We start from the raw sequence: 20471 nt of genomic DNA, 5'->3' as shown, positions 1-20471 counted from the left end.
GAATCAGGAGTCAGGGTGAGGGTGGAGGCCTGAACATGCACACATTCAGTGTAAACTTCAGGTAGAGGGTCAGACAGGGTTTCCCTAGTCTGAGGGAAATTGCAGGGGCCCGGGTTATTAGCTCTCGCCCTCCTTGTATCCCCGTGACATTATAATCGGCCTAACAACAACAAAAAAAAAAAGGGGTTCCTTTTTTTTTTTTCTCTTCTCTGTGTTTTGTCATGGATCCCATGACTTCCATAACCCGCCAGTTGGAGGCGCTGTCCCTACAGGTCACTGAGTTGAAGGGAGCAGTGCAGCAACAGGGACTAGCAGTATCTAATATACAGGCTGGAGCGACAGGAGGAGTTAATGAGCCCAAGTTTCCTTTGCCTGAAAAATTTGCTGGGGAACGCAGTAAATTTGTTTCTTTTCGTGAAGCTTGCAAACTGTATTTCCGTATGCGCCCCATCTCCTCTGGTAATGAGGCTCAACGTGTGGGCCTGGTGTTGTCATTATTGAGCGGGGATCCCCAAGCATGGGCATTTTCGTTGCCGTCTGATTCTGCTGCATTTAACTCAGTGGAGGGTTTCTTTTCTGGTCTAGGACCCATTTACGACGATCCAGACAGAATGGCTCTAGCAGAATCTAAGTTATGCACTATTTGCCAGGGGGAGCGTGTTGCAGAGGATTACTGTTCTGAATTTCGCCACTGGGTGGTTGACACTCAGTGGAATGAGCCAGCATTGCGGAGTCACTTTATTCATGGAGTTTCTAATAGGGTTAAAAAAGCCCTCCTGATGTACGAGACTCCTGGTTCAAAAGATTCCGCTATGAGTCTTGTTGTCCGCATTGATCGCCGGTTGCGTCAGGGGAATCATGAGACGCCGCCTGTGGGTGAAGGTTTAAGTTCACTTGAGGTTGCTGCAGGTGAGCCCACGGAATCTATGCAAATCGCAGGGGTGTCACATGTTAAGAATCATACCCCTGTACTCAGGAAGCAGGGAGCCTGTTTTTTCTGTGGTAAAACTGGTCATTTTATTAATATCTGTCCTCTGCTGTTAAAGAATAACGCAACGGCGGAAAACTTCTGAGCTCAGAGGGTGTGGAGGAGTCCAATCTGAGCTTATGTATATCCTCCATGATGATTTCTCAGTGCATGCTCCCTGCCAAAGTTGTTGTCGCTGGCAGAGAGATACCAATCACTATTTTTGTGGATAGTGGTTCCGCCACAAATCTCATTGATGAGGAGTTTGCGCGCACTGCTGGTTTTAAGATTGAAAAACTGCCTCATCCTATCCGTGTGGTCACCATCAATTCTGCTCCTCTTCCACAGGGGGAGATTACTGAGTTCATGGCTGAGGTTAAACTCCACATTGGGGTTCGAGCAGGTCACATGTAAGGTGCTCAAGAGTATTCCGGCACAATTGGTTCTGGGTTTTCCATGGTTGTCTACACACAACCCGGTGATTGACTGGAAAACTCAGGACATAATCCAGTGGAGTGATTTCTGTCAGGAGAATTGCCTGGCCACATGTGTGTCCGCTGTGACTTCAAGCGTTCCTGAGTCACTTCAGGATTATGCGGATGTGTTCTCTGAGATGGGTTGTTCAGAGTTGCCGCCACACCGCTCCTATGACTGTTCTATCAGGTTTAAACCAGGGGCCAAGTTGCCTAAAGCAAGGATGTTCAACATCTCCGGTCCGGAGAGACAAGCGCTCAAGGATTACATTTCTGAAAGTTTGAGCAAAGGGCACATCAGGCCGTCATCCTCGCCGGTGGCAGCAGGGTTCTTCTTCGTGAAGAAGAAAGATGGCGGATTACGCCCGTGTTTGGATTTCAGGGAGTTGAACCAGATTACGGTTCGTGATCCATACCCGATGCCACTGATACCTGACTTGTTCAACCAGGTGGCAGGTGCTAAGTGGTTTACCAAGCTTGACCTCAGGGGGGCGTACAACCTCATAAGAGTTCGTCAAGGTGATGAGTGGAAGACGGCTTTTAATACCCCTGAGGGTCATTTTGAAAATTTGGTGATGCCTTTTGGGTTAACTAACGCACCTGCAGTGTTCCAACATTTCATCAATGATGTGTTCTCGCATGTTTTGGGGAAATTCGTTATCGTGTACCTAGATGACATCTTCATATATTCTTGCGACCGTGAAGCTCATTTAGATTATGTCAGGCAGGTGTTACAGCTTCTTAGAGAGAATAAGCTGTATGCTAAACTTGAGAAATGTGTATTTTTTGCTCAAGAGTTGCCGTTCTTGGGTTATATTGTGTCTGCTTCTGGTTTTAAAATGGACGCTGCTAAGGTGCAAGCGGTGGTGCATTGGGAACGTCCTGATAACCTGAAAGCACTTCAGTGGTTCCTTGGGTTTTCTAACTACTACAGGAAATTTATCAAGGATTTTTCTATCATTGCTAAACCGCTAACTGACATGACTAAAAAGGGTACCAATTTCTCCATTTGGCCTGAGGCTGCTGTTCGCGCATTTGAATTTCTCAAGAACAGTTCTGTTTCAGCCCCCATTCTTGTGCAGCCAGACGTATCTAAACCCTTTGTCGTGGAAGTCGATGCGTCTGAGGTTGGTGTGGGGGCGGTACTATCTCAAGGCTCATCCTTGAGTGGTTTGCATCCGTGCGCCTATTTCTCCAAAAAACTCGTCCGCTGAACGTAACTACGATATCGGCAACAGGGAGTTGTTGGCTATTAAGTTGGCCTTTGAGGAATGGCAACACTTCTTGGAGGGGTCGGTACATCTGGTCACTGTTATTACCGACCATAAGAATCTGCTGTATTTGGAGTCTGCCAAGCGTCTGTCTCCCAGGCAGGCTCGCTGGGCATTGTTTTTCACGCAGTTCAACTTTGTTGTCACTTACAGACCAGGGTCTAAAAACACTAAGGCGGATGCTCTGTCCAGGTGTTTTCCGGGGGGGAGAACCGCGGGAAGATCCAGTACCCATCCTCCAAAAGGGTGTTGTGGTTTCAGCTCTCACTACCGAGGTTGAGGCTGAGATTGCCGAGGCTCAGGAGGAGGTACCATCTGAGCTTCCCATCAACAAATCTTTTGTACCGCTTCATCTCCGCCTAAAGGTGTAGGCGGAGCATCATGATACTGTCCTGGCTGGCCACCCAGGGGTTAGAGGTACTTTGGAGTTGGTGTCACGTCGGTTTTGGTGGCCCAAAATCCGACAGGACGTGGTCTCATATGTGTCAGTTTGCACCACGTGCGCTAGGGCGAAGACGCCCCGCTCCCGTCCTGTTGGCACACTACTTCCTCTGGAGGTACCTAGTAAGCCATAGACGGAAATCTCCATGGATTTCATCACTGATTTGCCTCCCTCAGCTGGGAACACGGTCATTTTGGTGATTGTGGATCGTTTTTTAAAAATGTCGCACTTTGTGTCTTTGCCTTGTTTACCTAACGCTAAGACTCTTGCTCAGGTGTTTTGTGCAGGAGGTGGTCAGGCTTCATGGAGTTCCGTCTGACATCGTATCAGATAGGGGTACTCAGTTTGTAGCAAAATTTTGGAAAGCATTTTGCTCACGGCTGGGGATCAAGTTGTCTCATTCGTCTGCGTTTCATCCCCAGTCAAATGGTCAGACTGAGCGTATGAACCAAAATTTGGAGCAGTACTTGCGCTGCTTTGTCTCTGATAACCAGGAGGAGTGGTCTACGTTTCTTCCTTTGGCTGAGTTTGCCATCAATAATCACCACCAGGAGTCATCTGGGGAGTCTCCGTTTTTTTGTGTTTACGGGCTACATCCTCAGTTTTGTACGTTGAGTCAGAGAGGCTCTTCCGGCGTTCCGGAGGAAGACCAGTTAGGAACACAATTGTCATCAGTCTGGAGGAGAGTGAAACAGCGCCTGTTGAGTGTGGGTGCTAGGTACAAACGTGTGGCTGACAGTAGGCGTGTGCCAGGTCCGGACCTGAGTGTGGATGACTGGGTGTGGTTATCCACAAAAAACATAAGACTCAAGATACCATCCCTTAAATTGGGTCCACGGTTTATTGGTCCATTTAGGGTCACCGCCGTCATTAACCCAGTAGCGTACCGACTGGAGCTCCCTATGGTGTATAAAATACACAACATGTTCCACAGGTCTCTTCTTAAGAAGGTGGTGGGTTCTGTGGACGCGGCGCCTATGCCACCTCCAGTCTTGGTGGATGGTAATTTGGAGTTTGAAGTCTCCAAGGTGGTTGACTCTCGTGTAGTGTGTCGCACTTTACAGTACTTGGTACACTGGCGTGGTTAATGGCCTGAGGAGAGGTCCTGGATACCAGCCTCAGACATTCATGCGGATCGGCTGGTCAGGTGTTTTCATCGTCGCCATCCGGACAAGCCGGGTCCTATAAGTCGTGAGGGCCCTGGGGTCCCTCGTAGAAGGCGGGGTACTGTCATGTCGGACACTGTCCAGACCAGGTCGTCTGACAGACAGCGGTAATTCCGCGTTTGACCACTGTTTGCTCATTGGCGTTGGCTAGTTTTCGTCTGGCTGCTCCGGGGTTAATTTATCTGATCCTCGGATTGGAAGCTGGGCCATGCCCATTTCCTTTAAATGGTTCTCCTGATCTTTGGGCGTCGCCGATTATAGCTTCTGTCTTATCCGTAGTTATCTCGGTCCGGAGTGGAGAGCTGGTTGTTGGAGAATCGTTGCTGGTGGTGTATTTTCCTTTGTCTTATTTACTCCTTCCTATATTTGTATTTATTTTGCCCTGCACCTTTATAGTGTATTCCTGATTGACTGCGGCGTGGTGTATATTTTCCTTTATCCTTGTTTGTTATAACTGTGGGTATTGGTCTATTGCATTCACTGGGTGGTGCGCGGTGGTGTTCAGTCTAGGGCTGAATCAGGAGTCAGGGTGAGGGTGGAGGCCTGAACATGCACACCTTCAGTGTAAACTTCAGGTAGAGGGTCAGACAGGGTTTCCTTAGTCTGAGGGAAATTGCAGGGGCCCGGGTTATTAGCTCTCGCCCACCTTGTATCCCCGTGACAATCAGTGATCAATCTCTGGTTGTTGTTTTTTTTGTGAAAAGAGAATACAAAATATTTGATTAGGGAAAGTAAACTATACTGTAGTAATCGTTGACTACTACAGTATTTTTTACTGAGTTGAGTTAGTGTGAGCTCCGAAAAAAAATCATCTTTGCGTCTATCCTATAGACGTCAAGTGTTGATTACTGACGCACATCTGTGATCAACCAACAATTGTTGCCTTTTTATATTTTTCTTTCTTTTCTAAATAAATAAAGTTGACACCAACCACTCAAACACACATGAACAAAATTTGGTACTCACACAGACACCACATATGTCAAAAAATGTCCTGCTCACCCCAAACCTGGTATTCAGTGGAGCAGGCATACGCTTTCCTTGCCTCCAACACTGATAGTGAGGGAGAGGATCTTAACTTTCTTTATTTTTACTTCTCCTCCTCATCCTCTTCCTCAAGTGATGCTGCAGCACCACGCAGATGCCTCAGAACAGAAAATGAACAGCACCCACCGTTCCTGATTTTGTGACAGAATCAGGAATCAAATTTGACACCACCGGCCTCACATAAATGGGCTTTTTCATAGTCTTTTTCTCTGAGGATTTTGAAAACCTCAAGGTGGCCCAAACAAATTTATACACCCAGCAATTTTTGACACAAAACCATCCTTCATCATTTTATAACTTGGCTCCTGTAGACGCAGTAGAAATTATGACATTTTGAGGCCTGGTCTTTCACATGGGAATAGTGAAGAAGCCAGAACTTTAGCAGTATTGGAGTGTTGATGTTTTATGCAACACTCAAGTGTTCCACATGGCCATGGCCTGTAAACATTTTAAGGCTGTCCAAAAAATTTTGCATTACAATGATAATACATGGTGTCCTCCCCAAGATGACCTCAATTTTGACTGTCTTTTCAAAGTTCAGACGGTTATTGAGAACTTCAGCAACAAGTTTTTAGAGGTATACTTGTCCCAAAGGGACATCTGCATGGATGAGTCACTAATCCATTTCAAGGGAAGGTTCAAATTCTGGAAATACCTGCCCAGTAAGAGGGTCGAGTACAGAATTAAACTGTACAAACTGTGTGAGAGTACCTCAGGGTACACCCACAAGTTTAGCGTTTATGAGGTGAAGAACTCCTGGATTGAATCCCCTGAATGCCCCCCTGTCCTGGGAGTAAGTAGGAAAATTGTGTGGGATTTGGTGCACGCACTGCTGGATCAAGATTATCACCTCTATGTAGATACCTTTTATACCAGCATCCCACTCTTCCAGTATAAGAAGCTGGCCATGCACATCACTTAGCGCTTTTGTGCTATCACGATGTGCAGACCAGACTGGTATGCTGTATCTTCAGTTCCAGGAGGTAGTGATCAAGGCCCTAATATGTGGAGATCAGGAAGGAGCAGTCACCAGTATTTCCGGAACTGAAGGTGCTAGTATTGTACCCGGCCAACATTTCCCTAGGGAGGTGAACTCAAAGCACAAAAAAAGGAACGTTGCAAAATAGGTGCCGAATGTGTTACAGAAGAGGAATACGGAAGGACATCACTTATCAATGTGACACCTGCCCTGGCAAACATGACCTGTGTATAAAAGAATGTTTCAGACTGTACCAAACATCCATAGAATACTAAATTCATTTCTGACTTAAACAACTCACGTATGCCAACCTGATGAACACTACATTACTCATGTATGCCAAGCTGACGAATTCTACTCTACTCACATATAACAACCTGATGCACTCTACACAACTCACATATGCCATTACATTATAAAATTCACATACCTGGAAACAGTAGATCACTTCCAAAATCGGGTCACTTGTGGCGCATTTCCACTGTTTAGGCACACCATGGGCTCTCCAAATGTAACATGACGCCCCCAGACAATTTATCAAAGCCTGCATTGCAAAATGTCACTCCATCCCTTTCGAGCCCAGCTGTGCACCCAAACAGTAGTTTTCTTCCGCATATGAGGTATCAGAATACTTAGGAGAAATTGCACAACAGATTTTGCATTTCTTTTCTCCAGTTAACCTTGTGAAAAGGAAAAAAATGGGGGCTAAAAGATCAATTTTGTGGGGAAAAAAATGTATTTTTTTATTTTCACAACTCAATAATTCATAATTTTCAGTGAAGCACCTGGGGGTTCAAGGTGCTCACCACACATTTAGATCAATTCCTTGAGGGGTCCAGTTTCCAAAATGGGGTCAATTGGAGGGTATTTCCACTCTTTAATCACATCAGGGGCTCTTCAAACGCGACATGATGCCAGCAGACCATTACAATAAAGTCTGCATTCCAAAACATCACTCTTTCCCTTCTGAGCCTTGCCGTGTGCTCAAACAATGGTTTTCATCCACATATTGGGTATCATCATACACAGGATTAATGCCAAAACATTTCGAGGTCCATTTTCTGCTTTTACCCTTGTGAAAATAAAAAAAATGGGGCTAAAAGTACATTTTTGTGGGTAAAAAGTGACTTTTTTTTCACAGCTCTACATCACAAACTTCTGTAAAGCACTTGTGGGTTCAAAGTGCTCACCACACATCTAGATATGATTCTTGAGGGGTCTAGATTCCAAAATGGGGTTACTTGTAGGGGTTTTCCACTGTTTAGGCACATCCAGAGATCTCCAAACGCAGCATGGTGTCCCCTCTGAACTCTAGCCAACTTTGTGTTCAAAATTCAAGTGATGCTCCTTCCCTTCCGAGCCCTGCCATTCGCCCACACATTGGTTTTCTTACTCATATAGGGTATCGCCATACTTTGGAGAAATTACAAAGCAATTTTTGGGGTCCATTTTCTCCTCTTACCCTTGTGAAAATGAAACAATTGGGGCTAAAAGATAATTTTTGCGGAAAAACAGATTTTTTATTTTCACAGCTTTAAGATATAAACGTATGTGAAGCACTTGAGGGTTCAAAGTGCTCACAACTAGAGATGTTCAGGATGTGCAGGTTCGGCTGAACAGTTGCAAAAGTTCGGCTTTCGTGTACCAGAACAGTTCCCTGACCCGAACCCGGACCCCATTCACTTGAATGGGGGGCCCGAACATCCAGTGTTTGCTGCACTGTAATGTGTAAGATAGCGCAGCAAACACTGCTTCTGATCGGCAGTGAAATCATCCCCGCTGTTCCCACATTGTCAAAGACAGCGTGAGCACTCGGCTGTGATCGGAGGTATAAAGTTTACCTCCGGTCACTGGTGTCAGCTGATGGGACAACTGCTCTCATCATCCGACACCTGCTGAAGCTAATAACAGCGAGAGCAGGAGCAGCAGATGGGAGTATTCATCAGCCGCTCCTGCGCTGTATATAAATATTTAAAAAAAAAAAAAACGGCATGGGCTCCCCTGTATTTTTGTTAACCAGCCAGGCAAAACTCAAAGCAGGGGGCTGCAACCCTCAGCTGTCAGCTTCAGCAAGGCTAGTTATCAAGAATAGAGGGGTGCCCATGCTGTATTTTTTAATTTAATTTAAAAAAATGGTGTGGGGTCCCCCCATTTTTGACAACCAACCTTGATAAAGCAGACAGCTGGGGGGCGGTATTCTCAGACTGGTGAGGGGCCATGGATATTGCCCCACAGCCTAAAAATAGCAGCCCGCTGCTGCCCAGAAGAGGCACATCTATTAGATGCACCAATTCTCGTGCTTTGCCCAGATCTTCCCACTCGCCCTGTAGCAGTGACAAGTGGGGTAAATATTTATGGGGTTGATGTCACCTTTGTATTGTCAGGTGACATCAAGCCCACGGTTTTGTAATGGAGAGGCATCTATAAGAAATGGAGAGGCATCTATAAGTAATGTAGAGGCATTTAAAAACTCTCACACTTCTAGCGAGGATCTTGCTGAGGTGACTGCAGTTAAGCCCGGCTGGGAATGGAGCCTCAGTGACCGGACGCAACCTCAGTGATGTCACCACCGGTCACTGAGGCTGCGCTTGCAGCAGTTCAGTCACCAGTGGTTTTCAGCCTGGACGGTCGCATCTTGGCACCATCCAGGTTGAAAACTGTTTATCCCATAGACATGGATTACAGCGTGGGACAGAATGACAGACAGGAATGGTATATTGTTGCTTTTTTACTTTAGTTTTATTACAGGAGATCGAGGGCTTTTGTGGAATTAGGCGAGGTCGTAAGTATGGTTTAATTAAGATTATTAAAGGAATCTGTCTTTCTTTCAATTAAAGGACTTTATTCTGGCTGTGTCTTTATTTATCATATAACTATAGGATAAGTAATGGATAGGTGTCTTATAGACGCCTCTCCATTACTAAGCCATGGGCTTGATGTCACCTGACAATATAAAGGTGACATCAACCCCACAAATATTAACCCCACAGGGCAAGTGGGAAGAGCTAGTCAAGGTGCCATAATTGGCACATCTACTAGATGCGTTTTGGGCAGCTGTGTGCTGCTATTTTTAGGCTGGGGCCAATATCCGTGGCCCCTTTCCAGCCTGAGAATACCAGCCCCCAGCTGTCTGCTTTAGCAAGGTTGGTTGTCAAAAATGGGGGGACCTCACACAGTTTTTTAAATTATTTATTTAAATAATTAAAAAATACGGTGTAGGGACCCCTCTATTATTGATAGCTAGCCTTGCTGAAGCTGACTGTTGAGGGCTGCAGCCCCCAGCTGTGAGTTTTGCCTGGCTGGTAAGCAAAAATACAGGGAAACCCACGCCGTTTTTTTTATTATTCATTCACAGCGCTGGAGCGGCTGATGAATATTCCCATCTGTCGCTCCTGCTCTCACTACTATTAGCAGCAGCAGGTGTCGGATGATGGGATTAGTAGTCCCATCAGCTGACACCAGTGACCGAAGGTAAACTTTATATCTCCGATCACAGCTGAGCACTCACACTGTCTTTTGACAGCGTGGGAACCACGGCTCTCTGATGGCAGGGATGAGTTCACCGCCGATCAGAAGCAGTGTTTGCTGCACCGCCATGCACATGACAGTATGACAAACACTCGGTGTTCAGGCAGCCGTACCCTGACAGTAGCACGGTGTTCCTGGTGAAGTTCATGTTAGGTGTCTGTGCCTGAACTGTAGGTGTTCGGTACGGACGCTGAACTTTACTATTCAGGTTCGCCCATCACTACTCAGCACACATCTAGATAAGTTTCTTGAGGGGTATAGTTTCCAAAATGCGGTCACTTGTCGGGGTTTCTACTGATTAGGCCTCAGGGCCTTCCTATGCGCCCAAACAGTGGTTTTCTTCCATGTATGGGGTATCAGCGTACTCAGGAGAAATTGCACAACAATTTTTAGGGTCCAATTTCTCCTGTTACTCTTGTTTAAATTTGGAGCTAAAATATCATTTGGGTAAAAAAATATGTGATTTTTTTATTTTCACATCTCTATGTTATAAACTTCTGTGAAGCACCTTGGGGTTCAAAGTGCTCACCACACATCTAGATAAGTTCCCTGACGAGTCTAGTTTCCAAAATGGGGTCATTTGTGCAGAGTTTCCTCTGTTTAGGCACATCAGGGGCTCTTCAAATGCGACATGGCATGCAATAATTATTCCAGCAAATTTTGCATTCAAAAAGTCAAATTGTGCTTCTTCCCCTCTGAGCCCTGCCATGTGCACAGTGGTTTTCCCCTACATATGGGGTATCTCCATACTCAAGAGAAATTGCACAACAAAGTTTGGGGGCCATGTTTTCCTTTTACCCTTGTGAAAATAAAAAGAATTGGGGTCTAAAATGAAATTTTTGTGAAGAAATATTAAATATTCATTTTATCCCTACACACCCAGACGAAGGTGTTCCAAAATGCGCGTTGGGGCAGGCACGGGGACCCTCTGTTTGCCTGATCTTGCCTGCACATTAGGTGATGTATTTATGCCATTTGTTTCGTACATTTTAGTATATTTACAGGTTACACCTGGTATCAGTCATGGCATTGCTTATTTTTTATTATTTAATTTAACTACTTGCATGTTTTGATGCGTTATTTTTTGGTATACATTCACTGCTGTTACAAATGGTGTATAATGTTTAGCACCTTATACAAATTAAGGCATCCATGGTTCATTGTGCCCTTTCTCATGTTTTTGGATGATAGTCGGCAGTTGTCACCGTTTTCTTGCCTTCCACAATAAAGCAATTTTAATTTAATAGACCTCAGGTTGTTGTTTGGATATTTCCTTCCACCCTCTAAGTTGCATGCTATTGACAACCGGTCTTCTTACAGGTCCATAGCATTTATTTTCTCTGGGTATTAAATATTTATGATTTTGTTGTTACATATGGTACATGCCATTTACCCGGATGCCTCATTTGCTTATGTTCACCCCCCAATTTTTCTGTTATACAAGAGCAAATATATACAGCCAGGAGTGTAGTACAAGGATAGGGTATAGATAGGTTGCAATTACCGTGTTAAGTAGCATGTAAACACAGGGAGGCGCTGATGGATCACAGGTCCAAATCTTGGTGACAGACTTTCCGGACTGCATCAGCAAACGTATCCTCCGGCGATCAGAAAACTCAGTCCAAAATGAGGGGCTTCCTTATATCTCCTAGGCTACTACCTCACACATCTGCTCCCACCCATGGGTGGTACAGCCTCTCTCCTCCCATGTCTGAGAATATGATTTTCTGCCTAGAACTGTGGCTGGCCCATAACTTTGCGCCCGAAGCTCTGAATGGATTGATTGTACCGACCACTGGATTCCGCTGGATTTTATCTGCGCATAGAGACTAAATATGACTACCGTATGTAATTACTGCTAGCTATGCTTTATATCTCCATAATCCAGAGTGCTACAGGTGGCTAAGTAATATGGGCAAGTGGGGAAAGGAACGCCGATTCGGAATATGTGCTCGGCTCATTTTAAAGATAATGCTTTCTGTTTTTACAGTTCATTTTCCAGATTCCATACCACATAGCCTTGCTGTGCCTTGTGCTTGGTCACACAAAGAGGTTCAGGTTGCTATAGCTGCAGAAGAGTTCGCACCTTTGTGTTAACAGCTTCAAAAAAGCTTGTCCTAGCTCTTTTAATTAAAAGAAAGCAATGAACCTGTAGAATCCCAAAGGAGGGGGCACATTTCAGCAGTGGAAGGAGATGTCCTGAACTTAAAATCCAAAATGGATTCTCCCTTGTCCCTCACACTGGCATAAGCCATGGTGAAGTAAAAATAAACAAGGCCCTTTGGGCAAAACAGGAAACCAAATCAAAGTGGTAACACAAAGCACAGTTCTTGTGGTAGCGGGAATCTGCCCGCTCAGGGTTAGCAAAACACACAGTTCAGGTCAGCATAAACATGAACACTTCTCTGGAGTTAGCCTCTCCAGACACACTGAACCCTGAAAGACTCAAGAGGTTGACTATTTAAATCCCAGACCACACCCTAAAGTGGAGATAAGGTGGGCAAATCCCACCCACTCTGTGGTTGTCCACAAAAACCCAGCCCTTAAAATTAACCCTCTCAACACATAGTGTGCTTGAACAAACTTCTGGGTTTCAATTCACTGAATCTAATAACCTCATTGAAATGTATCTCCCCTCCAGCACTTTGCCAGTGACTTTGTCACAGGAGTTGAAGTAATCTTTCACATTTCTAAGAAGCAGTAGAAGGCTTATGAAGACACTCAAAACATTATTTGTGGAATTAAATTGCTAGGAATATAGAATATTTGGTGAAAAGCTAAATAAGTAGGGAGAGATATAAAAGAAACCGAACTGACACTGTCCGTATAGTTTGGCTCCTGAAAGACCACATGAGTCCACAAATTAATGAAGCCAATATTGTTTTAATGAGTTATAGAATCTGCAGACTGTCTGACAACAGGGAATCATTGTTTGGAAAGGTGCTAACAGAAATTAATTTAATTTGTACCTGGTCACACGTCTTTAGGTTTTAAGGGTCATGTGGCGTATTGTGTGTCTAATTGTCAGCATGATCATCAAGGGCAGAAATTTCTTGGACTGAAATCTGTCCTGACAATTGCTCAATTTTATTTGCTTTTATTTAATAACCATTGGAGTCTTTTCACATCTCTACGTGATAAAGATTGAAACATAAAAAAAATAAACAAGGGGAAAATTGCCTTTAAAAACAGTATAATGTTTCTGTCTTTCAAAAATAGAAAAATAATATATCAATAAGCCCGACAGATACATTTATCAGATGTCGGTTCTTATAATTGTGAAAACGTTTATGGTATAACAGAACACATGGCTCAATAATGTAGGAAAAAATAAAACACAAATAGGGTCTTATCCGAGGGAGATATCAAGACACGCGATCAGTTTGCACTCACCTGATGTATCTAGTCAAAAGGCATGTTGGTGAACAGTTGCTGCAGATCCATGGGTCAGACTAGTGACCTATCAAGTATAAACCGGGGAAAATTTTGTGGATATCCTCCGTGCTACTGTGCAATTAAACATCCAGGCAGGTAGAAGATAAAACTTGATGATTTATTCAGATTCACAACACGTTTCGAAGTCCAAAGACTTCTTCCTCAGGATGTGACATAGATGTCATCTCCTAAGGAAGAAGTCTTTGACCTTCGAAACACGTTGAGAATCTGAATATATCATCAAGTTTTATCTTCTACCTGCCTGAATGTTAAAGAACACTTGACTCAGACATGAAAATAGCCAAATATATGACATTCAAGAGGTATTTTTTCGTTACAATTTCCTTTAAATTAGTGCACCAAAATATTGGTGAATAGTGGCACATGAGTACCCAATAAGCGGCCCCTGAACTTGAAATTGGAGGAACAAGAAATCTAGCTGCCTGTGTAAATAGCTTGTACCCCCTTTCATGACACTCTCAGCAAATCAGTAGTACAGAAGGGCTTAGTGCTAAATTATGATTATGAACCATTTTGTGGTTGAATTACCGAACATAGGCCATGTGTTTTGTTACTTGATGGGTTTTTTGCTTGATATGCTTTTAATGGAGTTGAATAAAACAATTTTTTTAACTCTTAGTTGTTGCTGAATTACGCTTTACAAATTGCCAGAATCAATCATCCAGGAACCATCTTGGAGTTTCTGCACACCACCTCACTTGTCTAAGGCTACTTTCACACTAGCGTCGTACGACGAATGTCGCAATGCGACGTTGCGACGTACCGACGCATACTGTGCAAGCGCGGCACAACGGGGGCAGCGGATGTAGTTTTTCAACGCATCCGCTGCCCCATTGTGAGGTGCGGGGAGGCGGGGGTGGAGTTCCGGCCATTCATGCGCGGTCGGAAAAGACGGTCTCGATGCACCAAAAAACGTTACATGCAACGTTTTTTTGGTGGCGACGGACCGACGCAACACGACGCAACCGTCGCACGACGGTTGCGACGTGTGGCAATGCGTCGCACTGCGTCGCTAATGCAAGTCTATGGAGAAAAAACGCATCCTGCAAGCACTTTTGCAGGATGCGTTTTTTCAACAAAATGACGCATAGCGACGTGCAGTGCACGACGCTAGTGTGAAAGTAGCCTAACTCAACTCAACTTCACTGGAGCAGAGAGCTGATTGCATTATTTAGATTTTTCACCGTATTCCTTGTCAATACATATTAGTAGCACTGAAGGTGTTCACTTTTATGCACCCCAATACTTTGCTTTGTTATGCCAAGAAGAGCTTTAAACTATTTTATCTTAAGATCCATTTATACTGCAAGGTTATTGTGAACAATTGTTTCTTACAATGCTTATTTCATGATAATCATACAATCTAAAGAGGCTGCTGATCACCCAATAAACGAGCTTGCCCAAGACAGTCATCATCAGTAAAGCTTCAGCTCTTACGTGGGTTCAGGATTGCTCACCAAAACGCACAGGTATTTCTCTATGATTCTGTAAAAATATTGCTATTTGCATATTTTACCTTGAAAAATTTGTGTCCATTAAAGTAAAGCCGATAGCTGATATATGCTGCCTGATCCACGGGCAGCATGTAATCTATAAGGCACTGGCAGTATGATCTAAGCCAGACATGTTTCACTCTGAAATACTTCAGCATTTCAGAGAAGAACATACTTTAAAAGTTGCCAGTGACCAAGCCATACAGGAGCACATGGGCCGAGACCTGTCAATCCAGGGCACGGGCACAGAGAATCCACTGAAGTGTCCATTGATCAGGCAGCATGTATCAGCTGTCAGATTCACTTTATTGTCAGGCTATGAACGATTATATATGAAACAGTCTGCAAAAGGATTATTTAGGCCTTCCATGTCACAAGTTTGGGCAGGTATCTTTTTGTTGGAAAAAAAAAACTTGGTGGTCTTGAACCAAGTATTGACTGCTGAGAACAGATCAGTACCGTCTGCCACTCATCCCTGATCTTTATAGTCAGTTGTTGGTAACCTGTTGGTTCATCAAACTTAATCTCAGGGGAGTGCATAACTTGATCTATATAAGAGAAAGAGATGAGCAGAAAACAGCATACTATGGAGGGTTACTACAAGTATCGTAAATTGCTTTTCAGAGCTACGTAAAGCCAAATCTATTTTTCAAAATGTTGTTAATGACATATTAAAAAATATCAGTAGTTAATATGTGGTTTTCAGTCTACATTACATGTTGGTTTATTCATCTGATTACCACACACACATCTGACATGTATGTATTTTACTTAAAAAAAAAAATCTTTATTTGCAAAACTTGAAAAATGTGTTTTTCTGATTAAAGAAATGCATTTCCTGGTGTATATTTTGTCTGTTAAATGTTTTCCAATGAACCCTTCAAAGGTCCAAGCTATTAGAGAAGCACTCCCATCAACATTTTTATTCTCTTAATATTCTGCAGCCGCCCATCATATTTTATATGTAACACCCCTTTAATCCACCTCTGTGGGCAGGGTGTCCTGTAGTTCTCTTCTCAATTTCGCCAGTGCCTCCACCCAGATCTTGCTGGGAGCTGTAGTGGGATGCATGAGGGCCTTCCTTTTCTGCCAGGGATCAACTCAGGAAACCCCTGTCCACACTCCCTATACACTCACAAGAGATGAGGTTGCAGCAATTAACAGGTTCATTTATTCAGTGGAGTGAATATGGTAAGCGGAATAGCAAGTAACAATAAAACAAATATTATTACACAATCTGCAAGTACAAACACAATATAGGACTTTGCAGTTAACTTGAATGTTAGGCATGATGCTTCCCCTTTCAATCGCAATAAGCACACTCCTAACCAATACTGCTTAAACTGTAACTGGCGGCAGCAATAGAAGCAACAAAGTTCAATATTAGGGCCTGCTTGCCTCGGGTGATGGTGCGCTTGCAGAGTCTGTTAGTGCACGTAATGCCATAGGAAAAAGATTCCCTCTACGGCTGGTCCTATTATAACTCCAAACGTGTTGAACCACAAGTCCCAACCAGGCCTGACCAGCGACATCTGCTTCTGTTGTCAGGCCTTGCTGTTTTCACTGTGCTGGCAGTGTTGGTAAAGGAGGAGACATCACAGTGAGTGTCTCTGCGTGACACAGACACTGTGTTGCCAGAGATACTGATGTGGCTGCGACCTGTGGTTCTACCTAATGGGTGTGTATGTTGTCCAGCAACCCAGCAGGTATAATCAGCACCCTGCTGTGGCCTTTGGGGCAGTACCACACCCTACATTAACTTCCAGCATTCTGCTGGGAACTGCCAGATATTCTGCCTGGAAGGTCCGTAGACTATGGTGCTTGTTCTTGGATTCCTGATCTAGACATGACTTGTACCTTGACACATATTTTTCTTTTATGTTACCTTAACCTGACCTAGGCCTGATAGACTGCTCTCTAGATAGTTACCTGGCATATGAACTCAGCTGAGCTATGACTACGACTTTTGATTTCTGTTTCTCTCCTCTGCCTTCCTCATTCCAGTTACTACCCAGCTACCTAAGTAAACTTCAATTGTCTCATGGTCACGCTGCAGCTAGCTGCCAGTGTATGGAAGCAACCAAGGGAATACCAATGTAAGTTCAGATCTCTGTATAAGTGCTTGAGGGTGAAGGCAGGGATTTCCTCTGGGATCTGCCAGATGGATTGGCTAGTGCCAGGTCTGTCCAAGGTAGCCTTTTGGAGCTAACAGCTTCTGACAGACTTAACACATACATTCTCTTATTGCATTCTACAGAATATAGGCATCAGCTATAGGGCCAATATAGCTCCTATTATCTCTAACTGCAATCTTCAGACTATAGACATCAGCAATGGGGCCAATCCAAGCTTCTGCTATGTCTAGTTACAGTCTTCAGAATTCAGACGTCATCAATGGAGCCAATACAGGCTCTCAACATCTCTAATTGCGATCTTCACAATACAGACATCAGCCATGGGGCCAATACAGGCTTGTACTATATTTAATTTCAGTCTTCAGAACGTAGACATCAGCTATGGTGCCAATAAAGGCATGTACTATCGCTAACGAGCCTATCTAAGCAGTAAACATCACCAGGTAGATAAAAGACTAGCGTTTAATGCTGCAATGTCTTGACCAAATTTGTCCTCCTGTTTGATCTTTGTCCTGCGTACTAGAGATATGCATTCTAGCTGAAGGGTTCAACATTATCCAGGAACATTCCTGTAAGAAGAGTGGTTAGATTGGAGATAATCAGATCACTAAATAGTGTCATTTTTAGTTAATTAAAGTGGCTAGTCTGAGTACACAAAGCTTCAGGCATTTTAATTAACTGTTGGACAGCTGGCTCAGACTCTGCAACAGATGGTAATTTCAGTAGTATACATATTGGTCTAGCTCTCCAATGAAATTTGTGTTAAGAATTGTATCTAGCCTTGTGATAACGTGCTCCAGGCTTTGAGCAACTTGAATCTGGGCGGATGACAACAGTTATATTCAATTCAGTTATTTCCTGACCTTTATTTCCTATAGCAAGTGCTGCTTGAGCGGATGCCTAAGTCATGCAGAGATATGTAAATGAGAATTTCAGAATATCCAAATTATTTTCAATGTTTCTGTACTAAGCTTCAAGGATTTAACGTAGCACACTTATTTATTTTTCAATCATTAGAGCATAAGGGATGGCAAATACATTTTGTTCACATCTGAGTTTCTGCAGGCTGTCCATATTATTCATTATATCATTATTTTTTCTATTTTCTCATACTGGATACAGCAGGATTTTTCCCCAGTTTCTCATTTCCAAATGGCTTTGTTTCAAACAGAAGAAAATACAATATATTTTATAACAGGTCAGACTATTATTTTGTAGTCTAATGATGACATTTCATGACCCACAATCAATCCAATCTTACAATAATCAATTAATACCTTGATTCTTTCATAAAATATCTATAAGGACCAACTCAGATAACTGTATTGAAGTGCAGACATAAACAATGCATTTTACCAACCAAAATATGCCCTTCTCTTTCATATATACAGTAGATGTTTTAATGTCAATATTTATTCAATATACCATATTTTGCGGACTATAAGACGCACCGGACCATAAGGCGCACCCCAAATTTGGGGTGAAAATTGCAGAAAAAAAGATTTTTTATAAGATGGGGGTCCGTCTTATTGTCCGAATTTACAGTATCTTACCTGAAGGCTGGCGGTGGCAGAGCAGGGTCACAGGAGGCATGGTGTCGGCAGAGGTGGGGTGATGCGGTACAGCGTGCACCTGAGCAGGGTCCCTTCCTGCTTAGGTGGGCGATGCCACGGCCTGGTGTCCATGGGAGAGTTGCAGCACTGGTTACCGGCAGAGGTGCTGGGATGAGGAGGTGCTGGGATCAGGAGGTGCTGGGATCAGGAGGTGCTGGGATCAGGAGGTGCAGGGATCAGGAGGTGCTGCGATCAGGAGGTGCTGCGATCAGGAGGTGCTGCGATCAGGAGGTGCTGCGATCAGGAGGTGCTGCGATCAGGAGGTGCTGGGATCAGGAGGTGCTGGGATCAGGAGGTGCTGGGATCAGGAGGCGCAGTGACAGGTATGGTGTGAGAGGGTCCCTTTCCCCGGTGAGGTGATGCAGCAGCCCGGTAAGCAGCAGAGCCGGGTGAATGCTGTTGTTATCGGTGGTGGCGGCCATCTTCCGGGGGCCGCGCGTGCGCAGATGAAGCGCTCTGCTTCCGGGGCTTCAGGAAAATGGCCGCGGGAGGCCGCGCGTGCGCAGATGGAGATCGCGCGGCCATTTTCCTGAAGCTAAGAACTTCAGAAAAATGGCCGCCGCGATCCCCATCTGCGCACGCGCGGCATCCCGCGGCCATTTTCCTGAAGCCCCGGGAAGCAGAGCGCTTCATCTGCGCACGCGCGGCCCCCGGAAGATGGCCGCCACCACCGATAACAACAGCATTCACCCGGCTCTGCTGCTTACCGGGCTGCTGCATCACCTCACCGGGGAAAGGGACCCCGCTCACTGCGCCTCCTCATCTCCGCATGTCTGCCGCCGCACCTCTGCCGCCGCACCTCTGCCGCCACGGGTAAGCCTGAATTTCGACTATTAGACGCACCCCCCATTTTCCCCCCTTTTTTTGGGGGGAAAAAGTGCATCTTGTAGTCCAAAAAATACGGTAGTTTGTTTTTGTTTTTTTAAATTGATCCTTATTTCTTTATTAGTTCCCTAAATCGCCATGACACAAGGCAAGCTGCGTTTTATAAAATACAACCAGCTTATGGAAAAACAAATACGGTGTATGAAGAAGAGCAGGGAACCTGTCATCAGGATTAAATACCTTCCACCAATATTATGTACAGCTGCTTCTCACAAATTAAAATATCATCAAATAGTTAATTTATTTCAATAGAAAAAGTGAAACTCATATATTACTGTATATAGAGTCATTACAAACAGAGTGATCTATTCCAAGTGTTTATTTCTGTTCATGTTGATGATTATGGCTTACAGCCAATGAAAACCCAAAAGTCATTATCTCAGTAAATTAGAATACTTTAAAATCATTTTTCAAGCTGGTGTTATAAAATCTAACATTTTGGCCTACTGAAATGTATGCTCAGTAAATGCACTCAATACTTGGTTGGGGCTCCTTTTGTATCAATTACTGTATCAATGTGGTGTGGCATGGAGGTGATAACGATAAGTGCTCCGGGTGGACACACACAGCTTGGGGATCCTGTGTAGGAAATGTGTCTGGGCCTATGCAGCATCAACAGTAAAAAGATGTAATGTTAAAAATAATAAAAAAAACAAAACCTGCTATTCCCACCTTCCGCCACACGCGTGCTGCTGCCGCCAGCTTCCATTCCCAGAGATGCATTGCGAAATTACCCAGAAGACTTAGCGGTCTCGCGAGACCTCTGAGTCATCTGGGTAATTTCGCAATGCATCCTGGGAACGGAAGATGGCGGCAGCCGCGCGCGCATCACCAGAGCTTCGCTGGACGGCGGGTGAGTATATAACTATTTTTTATTTTAATTATTTTTTTTAACAGGGATATGGCATCCACACTGCTGTATACTACATAGGCTGTGTTATATACCGCGTGGCTGCTATATACTACCTGGCCAGTGTTAGATACTATGTGGGCAGTGTTATATACTGCGTGGGCTG

This window comes from Ranitomeya variabilis, chromosome 3 (assembly GCF_051348905.1).
Source record: "Ranitomeya variabilis isolate aRanVar5 chromosome 3, aRanVar5.hap1, whole genome shotgun sequence".
NCBI classification, from domain to species: Eukaryota; Metazoa; Chordata; class Amphibia; order Anura; family Dendrobatidae; genus Ranitomeya; species Ranitomeya variabilis.
Note: the sequence above shows the minus strand (reverse complement) of the source record.